Genomic DNA, 17,196 nt, shown 5'->3' on the forward strand with positions numbered 1-17,196 from the left:
TGGAGAGGTTGTGGAGAAAAGGGAACCCTCTTGTTGGTGGGAATGTAAATTGATACAGCCACTATGGAGAACAGTATGGAGGTTCCTTAAAGAACTAAAAATAGAATTACCATAGGTCCCAGCAATCCCACTACTGGGCATATACCCAGAGAAAACCATAATTCAAAAAGACACATGCACCCCAATGTTCATTGCAGCACTATTTACAATAGCCAGGTCATGGAAGCAACCTAAATGCCCATCGACAGACGAATGGATAAAGAAGTTGTGGTACATATATACAATGGAATATTACTCAGCCATAAAAAGGAACGAAATTGGGTCATTTGTAGAGACGTGGATGGATCTAGAGACTGTCATACAGAGTGAAGTAAGTCAGAAAGAGAAAAGCAAATATCGTATATTAACACATATATGTGGAACCTAGAAAATGGTACAGATGAACCAGTTTGCAGAGCAGAAATTGAGACACAGAAGTAGAGAAAAAATGTATGGACACCAAGGGGGGAAAGCGGCAGGGGTGGGGGGGGTGTGATGAATTGAGAGATTGGGATTGACATGTATACACTGATGTGTATAAAATGGATGACTAATATGAAAAAAATTTTTTTAATATAAATAAATAAAAAGTAAAAAAAAAAAAATGTGGGCAAAAGGTCTTAACAGACACCTCACCACATAAGATATACAGACAGCAAATAAGCATATGGTAAGATACACAACACCATATGTCATTAGGGAATTACAAATTGAAACAACAGTGAGATACCATCTCACATCTACTCAGATGGTGAAAACTGAAAATACTGACAACAGCAAATGTTGGTGAGGATGTGGAGCAACAGGAACTCTTATTTATTACTGGTGGGAATGCAAAATGGTACAGGTACTTTGGAAGGTAGTTTGGCAGTTTCTTACAAAGCTAAACATAATTTTACTATACAATCCAGCAATGACACTCCTCGGTATTTAGCCAAATAAGCTAAAATTTTATTCACAAACAAATTTATAGTTACCAAAGCAGAAATGTGTGGAGAGGGATAAATTAAAAGCTTGGGATTAACATACACACACTACTCTATATAAAATAAGTAACCAACAAGAACCTACTGGATAGCACAGGGAACTCTACTCAATATTCTATAATAACCTATGGGAAAGAATCTCAAAAAGAATGAATATGTGTTACTGAATCACTTTGCTGTACACCTGAAACTAGCACAACATTATATATCAACTATACTCCAGTAAAATTTTTTAAAAAGATTTTAAAACAAATAAATAAATAAATAAAATTTTATGTTCACACAAAAACCTGCACACTAATGTTTATAGCAGTCCTATATATAATTGCCAAAACTTGGAAGCAACCAAGATGTTCTTCAATAGGTGAATGGATAAACAAACTGTTGTATCTCCAATTTTTTGTGTGCAATGGAATGTTATTTACTGATAAAAAAGAGTGAGCTCTCAAGCTGTGAAAAGACATGATGGAATCTTCAGTAGGTATTGCTACGTGGAAAAAGCCAGTTTAAAAATGCTATATGTAGTATGATTCCAAATATCTGACTTTCTGGAAAAGGCAAAACTTTGAAGACAGTTAGAAAAAAAAATCAGGTATTTGCAGGAGGGAAGGAGGTATGAATAAGTGGACAGTGAAACTATTCTGTATGATACTTTAATGATGGATAGGTGACATTATGCACTTTTCAAAACACATAGCACTGACATCACAAAGATTGAACCCTAAACTAAGGACTTTAGCTAATAATAGTGTATCATTATTGGTTAATTGTAACAGACCCCACCTGATGTTAGACTTTAATCAGGGAAACTGTGCAAGGTGGGAAAGGGTCACAAGGGGGTAAATGAGAATGTGCTGTACTTTCTGCCCAATTTTTCTGTAAACTTAAGACTGCTCTAAAAAATAAACTCTATTAACTAAAAAAAGAGAACTATTAGAACTAATGAGTTCAGCAAGATTACAGGACATAGGATCAACATACAAAAATCACCATACACTGTATCAACATACATAGTATTTCTATTTAACAGCAATGAACAATCTGAAAATTCAATCACTGTTGCCCTAATTCAATCACTCAGCAGCCACATGTGACTAGTGGCCATTCTATGGGATGGCACAGACATAGGACATTCCCATCACTGTAGAAGGTTCTACTGGACAGCACCACCCTAGCTCAAAATGAGGGCTCTGTCTCCTCACCTCAAAAACTGGGATAGTTTCCATCTCACAGGTTGTTGTGACTATTAAATAAAATGATGTCTGGCACAGAATAGGTGTTCAGTAAGTGGTGGTATCTTTATGATTCATAAACAAGGAGTCGGCCGTGTTGGTTGTTGGGATGCCCTGGTGATCCTCAGTGCTACCACTAACTCTCCATCTTACCTTGGATAGCTCACTTCCCTGACCTTGCGACTCAGTACCCTTGTCTGGAAAACACAAGAATTGGGTCAGATGCTGGTGATCACTTCTGATATTTGAATAGCCTATTAATCAAAGGATCTTTCAATGATAAATGATTAAAGAAATTTTTTCACTCTATCTCCTCCACAATAGGGCCAAATCATGCAAAATGTAGAGAAAATTTTTTTTCGTTTCTGTGAAAGGTCCTAGAATTCTTGGTGAAATTTAACAATTAAAAATCATTCACGGGCTTCCCTGGTGGCGCAGTGGTTAAGAATCTGCCTGCCAAGGCAGGGGACACGGGTTCGAGCCCTGGTCTGGGAAGATCCCACATGCCGCGGAGCAGCTGGGCCCGTGAGCCATAATTACTGAGCCTGCGCGTCTGGAGCCTGTGCTCCGCAACGGGAGGGGCCGAGACAGTGAGAGGCCCGCGCACCGCGATGAAGAGTGGCCCCCGCTCGCCGCAACTGGAGAAAGCCCTCGCACAGAAACGAAGACCCAACACAGACAAAAATAAATATAAATAAATAAATAAATAAAATGCAGTTTCACATTTAAAAAAAAATCACTCTTTCAACATAATGAGGAAGAAAGAAAGAAAAGGCAGGAGTTGGGGGAAGGGGAAAAAAGCATATAAATTTACAGGTTGACTCAACCTGTTCCAGCTAGGGGACATTTGACCTCGATATATCTTCTGAACAAAGTAGGAGGGAAGGGCTTCCTGCCATCCTTTGTCATCAAGCAGGCCAAGCCTGGCTAATGGGAACTGTCACCTGGGCCTTTCCAGGTCAGAAACGAAGAACAGCAATTAACTCCTCTCGGGGGCCGGCGGCCCTGAGTCGGCCCTGCTAGGCCAGGTAGCTAAATCATTAAAGACACAATTCTTTTCAGTGATAAATTTTGCAGGCACGTGAAACCCGCTGCTGGCCATTAATCTGGGCTAATCAGGTTGAAAGCTGGGTTGTTTTATTTAGTAATTAACGGGTTATGTGAAAAACATGATCCATGGCCCGGGGCGTGTCTATACAGCACTGTCCAGGCAGAGAGAATGGAGGACGGCGGGGATTCTCTGGAGAGCCGCTCAGCCTTATGCAATTATAGCCGTGGGCAAATGCTGAAAAATGACCCTGGGTTCGTATTGACACCCAGGAAAGAAACATTCCTGCCAACAGTGCAGGCGGAGTCTTGAAGGCCGATAATTGCTCTCTCCCCGCTGCCCCTCACTACCACCTGCTAAGCCAGGCCCAAGGTTTCAACAATGCACGGTGATTCTGCAGGCCCACACTGCTCCCCGTGGCTGTGGACAGCCTGTGTTTGAAAGTGGGCCGGATGGAGGGTGGGGCCCTCTGCAGAAATGTGGGTCCCAAGAGGGAGAGAGGAAGCTGAGGGTGGGAGAGATGAATGGCTCTGGTTTGACGCCTTGGTGTCTGGCGCTCAGCGACGGCCAAGAAGGAATGACCACTTGGGGACTGGATGGATGGATCTGGAGCTCAGGACCTGCACAAGAGGTCTGGGCTGGAGCTGTGAGCCTAGAGGGGCGCGTGATCATCCGGAGAGGCTGTGTGGAGAGCAAAGGCTGAGAGCAAAGGGCAGAAGGCCCGGCTCAGGGCCCCGCGTGTGGCCCCGCTGGAGGTCAGCACCCAGCTACGACCCAATCCCCGTCGCACAGTTCTGCTGTCACTCTGCTTCTTGATTCCCTCCTCCACTCCTGCTACACACTGAGTCACCAGAAACCAAGTTCTGCCTATTCCACCTTCTAAACTCCCTCCCGTCTTGTTCTTCCCCATGGCCCGCCCTCTGCGGCAGGGCTAGCATCTCTGCTGTAGAGTCTGATGCACTAGCTACTTTCAGGTCTGTCCATTTCCGTTCTTACTTCCTCTGAGTCTCCACCATGGAGTCGGGGTGATCTTTCTGAATTACAAGTTGGCCCAAAATTTTTGGGATGCTCCTGAATGATTTAAAGATAAAATCAAAATGTTTAACCAGGTGACCAAAGTCTGGCACGATATCAGGGCCTTGCTGCCTGTCCAGCCCCATCTCCAGCCACCTCCTCTCCCCTCACCCTCTGTGACCCAGCCACCCTACACATCACTCACTTCGACAAACGTGTCTTTCAGAAACCTCTCCCCCTCCCTGCACCGTGTAGCTCCTACTGGATCTTTGGAGTGTCAACTGGAACACTTCCTCTTCTAGGATAACTCACCTGGCCCCTCAAGCTGGATTCGGAGCCCTCCTGTGGGTGCCACAGCCCTGTGCTTTCAGGGCATCCACCACTTTGTGGCCATTGTCTGCTTCCCTCTGTCTCCCTCCAAGCCCTGGGAAGGCAAGGCCCACACCCATAGTGCTGTTTGCTATTGCACTTCCAGCTCCTAAAATGGTTCCTGACATAGTAGGTGCTCAATAAAATTTGTTGCATGAATGAGTATAAAAATTCTTTGAATCAGAAGGCCCCTTGAAGGGCACTGAGACTCAACCCTCACTGTACAAATAAGGAAAATGACCCTAGAGAAGGCCAATAAAGTACATGTGGCAAATTAGTGGCAGATCAAAAAGGGAACATGGATCTCTTAACCCAGTCTAGAGGTCTCTCCAACAAACTATATTACCTGTCAATTCACATCTGCCACTGCTTTTTCTTTGGAATATTTACTACTTAAATTCCTTGTGGAAGGCCCTCGACCTTTTGACCAGTTTAAGCAATTTCTCCAGATGAACAGCCTATAAGTGGGAATTGCTGACATTTCCATGTAACGTCAATGACTAGAAGCAATTTAAGGAACACTCCTGAAAGTTCATGTTAACCTTTCAGTTGACAGGCAAGAGGGAGTGTTTTGGAGCCAGAAATTTAAACCTGAGTTTAAATTCTGGCTCTGCCACGCATGAGCTATATAATTTGGGGCAGTTTACTGGACCTCTCTGTGCCTCGCTTTTTTCATGTATAAAATGGAGATAATAACAACACTGACCTAATAAATTATTGCTAACAACAAGTGAGATGCTGGAACTTCCCTGGTGGTCCAGTGGTTAAGACTCCATGCTTCCACTGCAGGGGGCATGGGTTCGATCCCTGGTCCGGGAACTAAGATCCCGCATGCCACGTGGCACAGCCAAAAAAAAAAAAAGTGAGATGCTAATAATAATAATAATAAAGATGATGTTTATTAAGGGCTAGATACTATGTTAAGTGTTTTATATGTCTTATCTCAATCTCTAGTGTATCAGTCTCTCATATATCTTTTATCTTATCTCAACACCTATATGGAACAACATACTATTCTTATCCCCATTTCATAGATGAAAAAAAGCACAGCACAGAAAGGTTCAATAAGTTGCCCAAGGTCACACAGTCAGTAAGTGGAAAAGCCAGGACCAGCTCACTTCTAACCACTGCCCTCAATTTCCTGTGCAGCCCAGTGCCTGACACACGTGCTCCATCCATGTTTCCTACTATGAGTAGAGGCAGCACCAGAAGCAACAGTTGAAATTGCATTTTGTCAAAGGCTTGGGTTATAGTAGGTGCTCAGTAAATGGTAGCCTGAAGAGTCTGTGTCTGGGAATGTGTTTTCTACTGTTCCTACTCTTTCTTTAAAAGGCACATAGGAGCCCTTGTGAGGAAATCCGATCAGCAGGCATGGGTCCCCGCGGAGCTAGGTGTTCTGGCCACGGAAGAGCCAGTCCTCAGAGGGCCAGGAGTTCTGGGACCGGCTGACTTCCACTCAGCTGCCAAGTCAAGATGTGCCAGGACCTGGTTTCATCTCCTTGCAGGCCTGAAGCTAAGCCTTGTGCACACAAACCAGGTGGAGTGCCAGGTCAAAATGCCCAAGGGCCGGCCGATGTAGCACCCACAGGACTGCAAAAGCCCTGGGGGGAACCTCTGTGGCCCCAGGACTGGGTCCTGGATGCCAACTGGAGGACACACCCTGATGGCCCCCTGCCCCTCCTAGGCCAATCATGTAACAGGGTAGATATTCCTACTGCCTCCTTTCTCGAGGGGCGGCCTCTCATTCCTCAAAGACATGTATCTCTTGTTGGCCTTACCGCCTGGTTGAACAATGGAAGGTACCAGCCAGTTAGGTCCAACTTCACAAGAACACCAATGGCGCCATTCTTTGGCAAACTGGGGAGTCATTGAACCCCAGAGATAGAAGGGTGTTTGCGTGGAGATCTCCTATAAAAGTAGGTGTTATGGAAATAAGATTGAGACCCTGGCCTCTGGAGGCATCCTGCCCAGGTTTGAGTCTGGGCTCTGCCACCTATCATCTTTGTGACCTTGGGCATGTTTCTTAATTTCCCTGGGCCTCCATGTTCTCATCTGTACTAATGGGAATAATAATGTTACCTACTTCGTAGAGCTCTGTGAATGTTACATGAAAGAACTCATGAAAAGTACGGTTGACCCTTGAACAACTGCAGGTTTAAGCTGCATGGGTCCACTTATAGATGGATTTTTTCAATAGTAAATACTACAGTACTACACAGTCCATGGTTGGTTGAATCCGCAGATGTAGAGGAACTGTGTATGCAGAGGGCAGACTATAAATTATACACAGATTAACACCCATGATTGTTCAAGGGTCAACTGTATTTAGAATGGTGTTTAGGACACAGCAATTGTTCAGTAAGTGTCAAATGCTTATTCTTATCCCTGCACCTAGTGCAGCAATCCTCTCTATGACTAATGTGCGGCTCGTATCCACTTAACCACTTCTAATGACGGGAAGCTCATTACTTTCCAAGGCTCTTCTACTGTTACTGGACAACTCTGATTATTGGATGGTCCTTCCTTCTCTATGCAGCAATTAAAATGTGCATGTAGGGGGCTTCCCTGGTGGCGCAGTGGTTGAGAATCTGCCTGCCAATGCAGGGGACACGGGTTCGAGCCCTGGTCTGGGAAGATCCCACATGCCGTGGAGCAACTAGGCCCGTGAGCCACAATTACTGAGCCTGCGCGTCTGGAGCCTGTGCTCCGCAACAAGAGAGGCCGCGATAGTGAGAGGCCCGCGCACCGCGATGAAGAGTGGGCCCCACTTGCCGCAACTGGAGAAAGCCCTCGCGCAGAAACGAAGACCCAACACAGCCATAAATAAATAAATAAATAAAATTTAAAAAAAAAATGTGCATGTAGGAAGCCTACTATACTAGAATGAAAGATACCCAAGATATATTCAATGAAAAAGATCAAGCTGCAGAGCAATATGTGTTTAAAAAAATAGGACTTGCCCTGCTCAGCCCTGAGACAGCTCAGTGACTGATGACAGATATTGGTTCCCTCCCTCTGTGTGATTGCCCCACCCCTCCATGGTTTTAGGCAGCAGGGCAGGCTGGTAGGTGATGGAAGAGAGTTTAGGTGCAGAGGCTCTGCTGATTAAATCTCCTAGCTGCCTGCTAATCCAGTCTCAGAGAGGGTCAGTCCCAGAGCTTGACCAAAGGATACTCACTGGCCATAAGGGGTGGTTTAGGTCATTTTTTAAATGAGGCTCGGGATCCAGAATTGATGGGAATTCTTGGATCTGTCATTTAAAAAATTCCCCAAACTCCCAAGAGTTGGCCAAACATCTCTCATGCAAAACTTAATGCATGCACATCAGGGCAATCGCAAGTCATCTTCCCTTTCAGGACACTCCAAGGGTCCCACTGAGGGCTTCCTCTTATCCTGGGGCGATGGCCCGCCCTGCCCCGCCCACTGCACCTGTTCCCTACCCAACCACGAGGGGGAATCAGATTTCTTCTCTGCACCCACAACACCTGTGGAGGCTTGGAATAGTATTATGTAACCACTTCATTAGCAAGGAGAGAATGCTCACCTTGTCCGCTAGCTTCGCTCTGCCAGAGAAGTTTCTGTGGGTCAATGGAAGTTTGCAGACCAGGGCCATGTGAGTATGCAAACCTCCATCATATTTATTATTTTATTCAGTTTTACAATAAACCCATAGAGGAGGTCTATTTGATCCCCATTTTACTTATGAGGACAGGGAGGCAAAGACAGGGGAGACTCACCTAAGTGCAGAGGTAGGCTGACACCCAGCTCTCCCAGCTCCTCATTGCATGTTCTTTCTGGTCCCACTGGCCCCTTTGCAGCTTCATCCTTTCCTCCTGTCTTTGTTCCTAAACCAGTTCCTCTGCCCTCTTCAACCTACCATCTTTTGCTACCATGGGGAAGAGAAGTCTTCTTTTAGGAGAAGAAAAGTAAAGGGAAAGTTAGACAGAACAGAAAACTATTGGAAGCCCAGGCAGCAGCAGCAGCAAATACGAACACGGGGCTTGTTCATCCTGTGAAAACCCCAAATCGTCCAGGCTGATTCTCAGGGTCTGATTGAGAGTAAAGCCAAGGTCCTACTGATGGCTGTGAACGGTCACTCTGCTCAAGGCTTAACAGAGGCCGGCTAATGAGGCTCCATGATGCAACTGAAGAAGAGGATACAGATGGTCAGGTCTGTCCTGGGCCCGCAGTGCCCACCCCGAGGCCACACAAGAGCTTTAGAGCCCTTGAGCTGTACTTTGAAGAAGGGCAGGGAAGCTGCCAGACGAAGGAGGCAAAGTCATGGACCGCCATCGCCATGGCAGCCTCACTCAGCAACATCATTTATAATAGAGAGAGAGAGAGAAAAAGGGAACACCAGCCCCCAGGCAGTCCCCATGCTTACACCTGGCCCCCCGGGCTCAGGCCCTCAGCATCTAGGAAAGCGAGGCGAGGCTGGTGTGGGCATCCCCTCCCTGCTAGCTGGGACTCTACTCTGCAGCCTCCACCCTGGCATTGCTCTGGAGGGTGCCCACTGCCCAAGGTGGACCAGTGGCCATGTGGGGGATGTGGCCTCAACCAGCACCAAGGGACCGTGGGTAAGGAGGCACCCCTGAGGGTGCCATCTTACACTGTGGCTGATGGGGACCCCAAATGGGACCTGTGTCTCCTCTGGAGCATTTCTCAAGTGGCTGAAAGCCCTGGGCCAGCCTGAGAACCGGCAAAGTACCTGCCCAGCAGGCTAAACTTCCCAACTTAAAATATCAGCACACTGGACAACCTAAGAGTCTGAGGTGGGAGCTGGAAGCTCCCCCAGGTAAACTCCTCCTGGGCTGAGAAGGTGCAGGAGAGGATTCCAATCCATCTTCCTTCTAAGTAGGGTTTCTCTTGGGGCCATCATTTCCGCATCTGCAGAATGAGGGACAGAAGGAACTTTCCAGTCTCTCCAGTTCTGCTCTCCTATGATTCTGGAAACCCCACACCTTCACTTCTGAAAGGCTATGTCCGTTCCCAGACGCAGTAGCTCCAGGTGGACACACACGAGATTTTATCACAGGGAGAGGCCACTGCTTACCAAGGGTTTCTCAGCATCAAAAATAAGAAAATATTCTATCTGTGACAGCCCCAAATTCAGCTACATTCAGTTACATGGTTATTTAATATAATAATATAGGTAAGAGTTCTTACCTCTTTCCTTTAATTCAGCCAAAGCTTTGCCTGGAGCACCGCCATAGATTCCTCCAGGTCTGAAAGCTCCCATTTTAGGTTCTGGTGCCAGGTTTCACGGTTTCCCAGAGTTCAGCATCTGAGGAATATCTTTTTTGTTTTTTGTTTTTTTGTAAAGGATCTTCATAAACGTTTCCCCCCGCTTTTTTTAAATTGAAGTATAATTTACAATGTTGTGTTAGTTTCAAGTGTATGACTAAGTGATTCAGATATATAATTTTTCAGATTCTTTTCCATTATAGGCAATTACAAGATACTGAGTATGGTTCCCTGTGCTGTACAGTAGGTCCTTGTTTTTTATCTATTTTAAATACAGTAGTGTATATCTATTAACTCCAAACTCCTAATTTATGAAGATAAATTAGGATCTTCATAAACTTTAAAAAATACATGAGAAGATGCATAGGTAAGCATACACATCTGTTCAGCAAAATGCGTCCAGTACCCTCAGCGCAGGCCCTGCCCTGGGTGCCAGGCTGCAGTCTCATGGGGGATGCAGACAAGACACACAAACAGAAAGCGACGTCAGGACGTGCCCCGTGCCTTGACCTTTGGGCATTCGGGATCACATTTGAACACAGGAGACATAGGCTGAAAGTAGGAAACACATAGGCTGAAAGTAGGAAACTCATACGCCCTGTTCACAGGGCTGGGGGGCAGGTCACAGAGACCCTGCTGGCAGGCAGGAGAGTCTCCCCTCCCACTGACCCGCCTGGCCCCTCGCTCACTGCTCTGATCACGTGCAGCTCCCTGGGGACCCCATTGTCTGCACAGATGAGCTGGGGTTCATTTGGGAAACCCGTCCCTGGGAATGGAAAGGGAGACTTCAACCGTGGCGTTGGACTTTTATGCTAATACAACTGTGTTTTGTTTGGGAGTTTTATCTTTTTTCAAATAACCCCACACAGAGGACCCTAAGAAGGTCCCCAGGCCACGACAGACAGACGCATCGTTTCTTTTTATTCCATCAGTCAGGGGAAAAAAGTGAGAAAGAGGAAAGAAAGGGAAGAAAGGAGAAAGAAGCCCCCGAGAGCGCCTCCCGTGTCCTTCCCATCAGCCACGTGGGTTTGCACAATTAAATCTCAATATCTCCTTCCAGGGCTTTGTCCCCTGACTGCCTGTGAGGACGGTCACTGTGGCACTCAGAGCGACTTCCCTCTCCACACTGCAGGTCTCTCTCCAGCGCTCCTTCCGGCCGCACCCAGCCAGATGGGCTCCTCTGGAGGAGTGGGTGGCGCTCCCGGCAACGGGGGCGTCCACGCCAGACACAAGCAGCCCGGGCTCCAGCTGGAAAAAACCGCCAGTCCCTGGAGAATGCCGAAAGCAGGCCGCTGGCGTCGCTGGCCTTTTATGTGGCTGCAAAGAGGGTTCATTCCGAGTGTAGGCCGGTTTATAGCAGGGCAAGGAAATGGTTTGTTTGGGGATTTTTCCTATTAGGGATCCATCAGGGATCATGTGCATTCAAAATCATCTAGTATTTTCTGTTTTAAAAAATCCTAAACTTTCCATTTATCTGATAATAAAATTAAAGGCATGAAATTTAATACAAGATGTCTATTTTAAATCTGAAGCTATGGTATCAAACGGGACTTAGGCTTAGTTTGGAAAGAAAGAAAATTCAGTTAGAAGGAGTGCAGAGAGTTAGAAGGAAGAGAGCGACAGGCTTCTCTGGAACGGGTCCCCCACTTCCCCCCTCCACCTCCATCCATCCTATCCTCGTCCTTTCCTTTGCAGAAGGATCTGCCCCTTCCTTGAATCTGTGGTTCCCTCCCTCAGCTCTCGTGAGTCCCACTGCCTCCACACAGCATTTTGGGGTTCTGTCCCTGCCCCTCTGACGGCTGCCTCAGCATCACTGCAGCCCTGGTCTCCATATCTGCCAATGCCGGGTTATCCCTTCTCTTCTCACGGAGCCAACTTGCCTATGTGGCTTACCCACCAAAGACCAGGACCGCTTGCTCCTTGAAGGCAGGGGTGGGATCTGAGATGCCCCTAAAATCCCCCTACCACCACTGGCCTGCCGCATAATAGGTATCCAACATGTCTGAGTAGAACTGCAGGTGACAGAAGGTGACACTGAGTCTCCAGCAGGCTTAGCCCGGCTGGTGGCCACCCCTGCCTTCACCAGGATACCATCCGTGCTGACTGGAAGGTTCTTCTGCCAATTTGTTCAATCAACATGTATTCATTACGCCAATCTCCCAACAAAAAAGAGCTCATTTGGGCTTAAATTTAACATGGGGGGGGGCGGGGAGTGGGGAACATGGGATGTGAGTTCACAGACCTTGAATTTGCATTTTAACTGGGCCATGTCACATTAGCTCTCGATATTATTTCCTCATCTGTAAAATGGGCATAATAATAGTCATACCATCCACCCTGCCTTCTTCTCCGAGTGTTTGTGAAGAGAATGTCTGTGAAGAGCACTTTGTAAGAGCATTTATCATACAAACGACTGCAAAGCAAGCTCTCCTGTGCCGGGAAATGTTATTCCTTAAGCCATTGCTCTCACTACTTAGAAATGGGTTTGAGAATTAACAGAATTAAAGACTGTTTTTTTTAAGAAAAAGAATCTATGTATAAAATTATGGTCGCCCTGCTGCCAGAAGTGGGATGGGAGGACATTAGGGAAGGGAACTGGGTAGGTCTGAATGTGAGATGGTGACCGGTTTTCCTGGAGCCAAGAGGACGTGCGAGGTACGTTTGGACATGAAGGCTGGGGCTGTAGAGGCCCACATGCACGTTAGTGGCTCCCTAACCCTTGAGGATCTTTGAGCCATGAAGCGGGGTGCTGTGAGCTCCAAGTGTGGTGAGCACGGCAGGGCGCGTTGGACGGGGAAGGGAGATGCTGGAGAGAGGCAGACTCAGACCCACACTGCAGTAAGGGGACTGTGCAGGTCACTGCCTGGGCGGGGGGAGGGGGAGGGGCAGCCCCCAGGACACCAAGGCTGGGTCATCTGTCATCCCAGGCCACCCCCATCCGTGCAAGGCATTGTAGCTGTCTGTGGCTTGTCCGTCTCCCACACTGGCCCATACGTTCCTTGAAACAGGTGTCATAGCAATATCATGTGCCCAGCATCTGGCCCATGGAAGGTGCTAATACATATGTGTGTGGAATGAATGAGAGTGACTCACTTTTATGCCCTTAGTGAAGCTAGGACTCCTGCTTTGTGAGGGAGCTACATTTTCAGTAACATGGTCCCCTGGACCTTCCCCCTCCCCACCAGGATGGATAAGGCTCTGGGAAACTTCCAGCTGCCTCTCTTCAGACTTTGCCTTGGCCCTTCCCATCTGATGTAGGTCCCCTGGGACCACGAGACCAGCCAGGACCGAAAGCCTGCCAATCACTGAGAGCCATCGTGGCCAGATTTGTCGAGTATCTGCTCTGTGCTAGGCCTTGGGGGAATGACATGCATCATCTCATTTAATTCCACTCCATCTTTATCGCAATCCTTTAAAAGCGTTATAATCCCATTTATTAAATGTAGGAGCTGGGGCTCAAAAAGTTCAGTGACTTGCCCAAAACCACACAACGAGATCCAACGCACCCAAAGTACTATGCTGTGAACTCCTTAAGGTGGGATTGCATTCTGTTCGCTATCATATCCTCCACATCCTGCCCACACTGCAATTTTGAGTATTTGTTGAATGAACGACTGGGACAAGATTCTTCTGATTCCAAAGCTCAAATGCACTCTGAGCCTCCATTGCCTCATCCAGAAATAACATGAAACAGATGGGCTTGGTGTGAAGTTAAAATGTTTGGTAAACATAGGGGTATGGAAGCCACCTGCCTTCCAGAATTCCCCAAATCCCAGACTGCAGACAATGCTTGCAGATCTCCTTTTGAAGAGGTTTGGGCTTCAGAGCTCAGCTCACTTCCCATTGGGGCTTTTTTGTGGGTCTGATCTGATTCTCAAAACTGGCACTGTCAGCTGCCACCAGGCAAACGGGCAAATCTTCCAGGAGAAGCTAAACAAACTCCCTTTATTTCCACCACATCTGAAACCTGCTAGCTAGTCCTGGCCACCACCCCATCCTGACCACACCTCCCAGCTCCCCCATGGCCCTTTGTCAGGGAACTCGGAGGAACTGAAAGGTTAACCGAAAGGGGGCCGTCTTTGTTGCCCGAACAAACTAGTGGTGGGGTTGCCTTCTCAGCCTTCCTGGCTGAAGTTTCAGCTGCTGCGGCCACACAGAGCAAGCCTTGTTCTTTTGTGAAAGTTCTAGTCCCAGTTTTGTTCCAGGGTTGTGGAGACTTTGGCAGGGCCTTTGTGGCCAAAGAATCTTCCTGGACAATAAGGCCACCTCCTCCAAAGAGCCTGCTCCGCCCTGGAGGGAGAGCCGAGGCTCACAGACTGCCTGGCGGCCCAGCACTTGTAGATGTGGAAAGTTCCATGAGCCCTGGGAGAAAAGGAGAGCTTGGGCCTCCACAGTGCCAGGCCCCTCGTAGGCCAAGTCACAGCCCAGAGAGAAGGGTACCTCCAGGCCTCACCAGGTGGGGTCAGCATCAGCCACACCCACTTGGGGACAAGACGGGAGACCTAGACTCAGCTGAATTGTCTCTCTCAGAAGCTGGCTTTTCCTGCCTGGTATAGCTGGTGTCCCCTCTTGATCTAGGGTGCCAAGACTCTTCACGACCAAACACAGAAAATTCAGTCGGGGAAGGTAAGCGTGGAAAAAGGGTGAAACTCTATTGAGTATTTACCAAATGCCAGGTGCTGTGGGAAGCACTTTTTTTTTTTTAAATAGATATACCATAGCCATTTATTGAAAGGCATAATATAGAAATGATGTCAAATGACCACAAATTGATAGACAGGTTTAATGCACTATCAAGATATAATAACAATTAATAGTTATTAAGCACCTACTACGTCCCAGGTATTCTGTTATGCAATTTATCTGTATTGTTTCATTCCATGTTCATAATCATCTTTTAAGGAAGGTAGGAATATTATCATTCTCATTTTGCAGATGAGAATTTGAGGTTCAGAGAGGTTAAGCAACCTGCCAAAGTTCCCACAGCCTGTAAGTCGTGAGCTAGGATTTAAATGTAGGATTTGAATCCACGTGTGTGCAATGGAGAAGCCTATATTCTTTGTTTCTTTATTGAGGTATAACCGACATACAATATACTGCACATATTTAAACTGTACAAGTGGTAAGTCTCTGCGTATGTGAAACCATCACCAAAATCAAGATAGTCAACATACTCATCGGCCCAAAAGTTCCCTTGTGCCCATTATAATACCTTCATCCTGTCCCCAGCCACCCACAGATCTTCTATCACATTACATTAGTTTGCAATTCCTAGAATGTATGATTCCTAGCATCATACAATATGTCCTCTTTTAATTTTTTTTTAATCTAGCTTCTTCCACTTAGCATCATCATTCTGAGATTCACCCATGTTGCATGCATGTCCATTCTTTTTAATTGCAGAGTTGTATTCTATTGTGTGGATATACCAGAGTGTGCTTATCCATTTCTCTGTTGGTAGACATTTGAGTGATATCCAGTTTCTGGCTGTTAGAAATAAAGCCGCTAAGAACATCTGTGTACAAATCTTTGTTTAGACACAGGCTTTCATTTCTCTTGGGTAGACACCTAGGAATGGGATGGCTAAATCATATGGTGGGCTATATATTTAAGTTTTTAAGAAACTGCCAACTGTTTTCCAAAGTGGTTGTATCATTTTACATTTCCACCAATAGTGTAAGAAGGTTCCAATTGCTCTAGATACTTGTCAACACTTGGCATGGTCAGTTTTCAACTTTAGCCATTCTAATAGGTGTATATTTGTACCTCATCTTTTCATGTGCTTATTTGCCATCCTACATCTTCTTTGGTGAAATGTCTATTCAAATATGTTGCCCATAGTTTTAATTGGGTTATTTGAGTCTTATGATTGACCTTTGAGAGTTCTTTATATTTTCTGAGTACAAGTCTTTTTTCAGATCCATGAATATTTTCTCCAGGCTGTGGCTTGTCTTTTCATTCCCTTAATAGTGTCTTTTATAGAACAGAAGTTTTTAATTTTGATGATGTCCTATTTATCAATTTCTTCTTTTATGGATGGTGCTTTAGTTGTGTTTGCCTAACTTGAGCTTGCAACGCTTCTCTCCTATGTTTTCTTCTAGAAGTTTTATAGTTACAGTTTCTACATTTAGGTCTATAATCCACTTCATGATAATTTATGTTTATCGCGAGTTGAAGATTTTTTTTGCATATCCAATTGTTTCAGCACCATTTGTTGAAAAAAATCCTTTCTTTATTGAATAATATTTGAAATTTTGTCAAAAATCAGGTGTCCATATGTGCATGGGTTTATTTCTGTACTCTCTATTCTGTTCCACTGATCTATTTGTCTGTCTTTATGCCACTATCACAGTGTCCTTATTAATCTACCTTTACAGTAAGTTTTGAAATCAAGTATTGTTAATCTTGTTCTGGTTTATTTTATGTTGCAAAGCTGTTTTGGTTTTCTAGGTCCTTTGAATTACTGCCACGTGGATTTTAGAATCAGTTTGTCAATTTCTACTAAAAAAATGTGCTGGGATATTGATGAAACTATCCTTAATTACATGCTGATCACAGTTTTTAAACACTTCTTATTTATTTATTTATTTTTGGCCGCTTTGGATCTTTGTTGCTGTGCACGAGCTTTCTCGCCTTTCTCTCTAGGCGAGTGGGGGCTACTCTTTGTTGCGGTGCATGGGCTTCTCATTGCAGTGGCTTCTCTTGTTGCAGAGCATGGGCTCTAGGTGCGTGGGCTTCAGTAGTTGTGGTGTGCAGGCTCAGTAGTTGTGGCTCGCGGGCTCTAGAGTGCAGGCTCGGTAGTTGTGGTGCATGGGGTTAGTTGCTCTGTGGCATGTGGGATGTTCCTGGACCAGGGATCGAACCCATTTCCCCTGCACTGGCAGGTGGTTTCTTAACCACTGCACCGCCAGGGACGTCCCGCTAATCACATTTAAATTTTATCAAAAATCTTTGAGTTATGGCATTATTCTTAGTATTTTATAGATGAAGAAACCAAGACTCATATGGGTTATAGAATCTCATTAGTGACAGAGTAAAAATTTGAACCCAAGTCTGCTGTAATTCTTGCTACCACTCTACCACAGTGCTTGAAGGAGGTAGCTGGGTCATATGGTGTCCCAGCTCTCAGCTGGCACTCCCCATTGGAACAGTTTTGGATTGTATTTAATACCTGAAGCCATCATTTGCCGTTTACTTGATTGCAAAATAGACCTTCAAAAACATATTCTTCATGCTCCCTCTGGTCCTCTCTTCATCCTCATTT

This window comes from Eubalaena glacialis, chromosome 6, assembly GCF_028564815.1.
Source record: "Eubalaena glacialis isolate mEubGla1 chromosome 6, mEubGla1.1.hap2.+ XY, whole genome shotgun sequence".
Lineage (NCBI taxonomy): Eukaryota > Metazoa > Chordata > Mammalia > Artiodactyla > Balaenidae > Eubalaena > Eubalaena glacialis.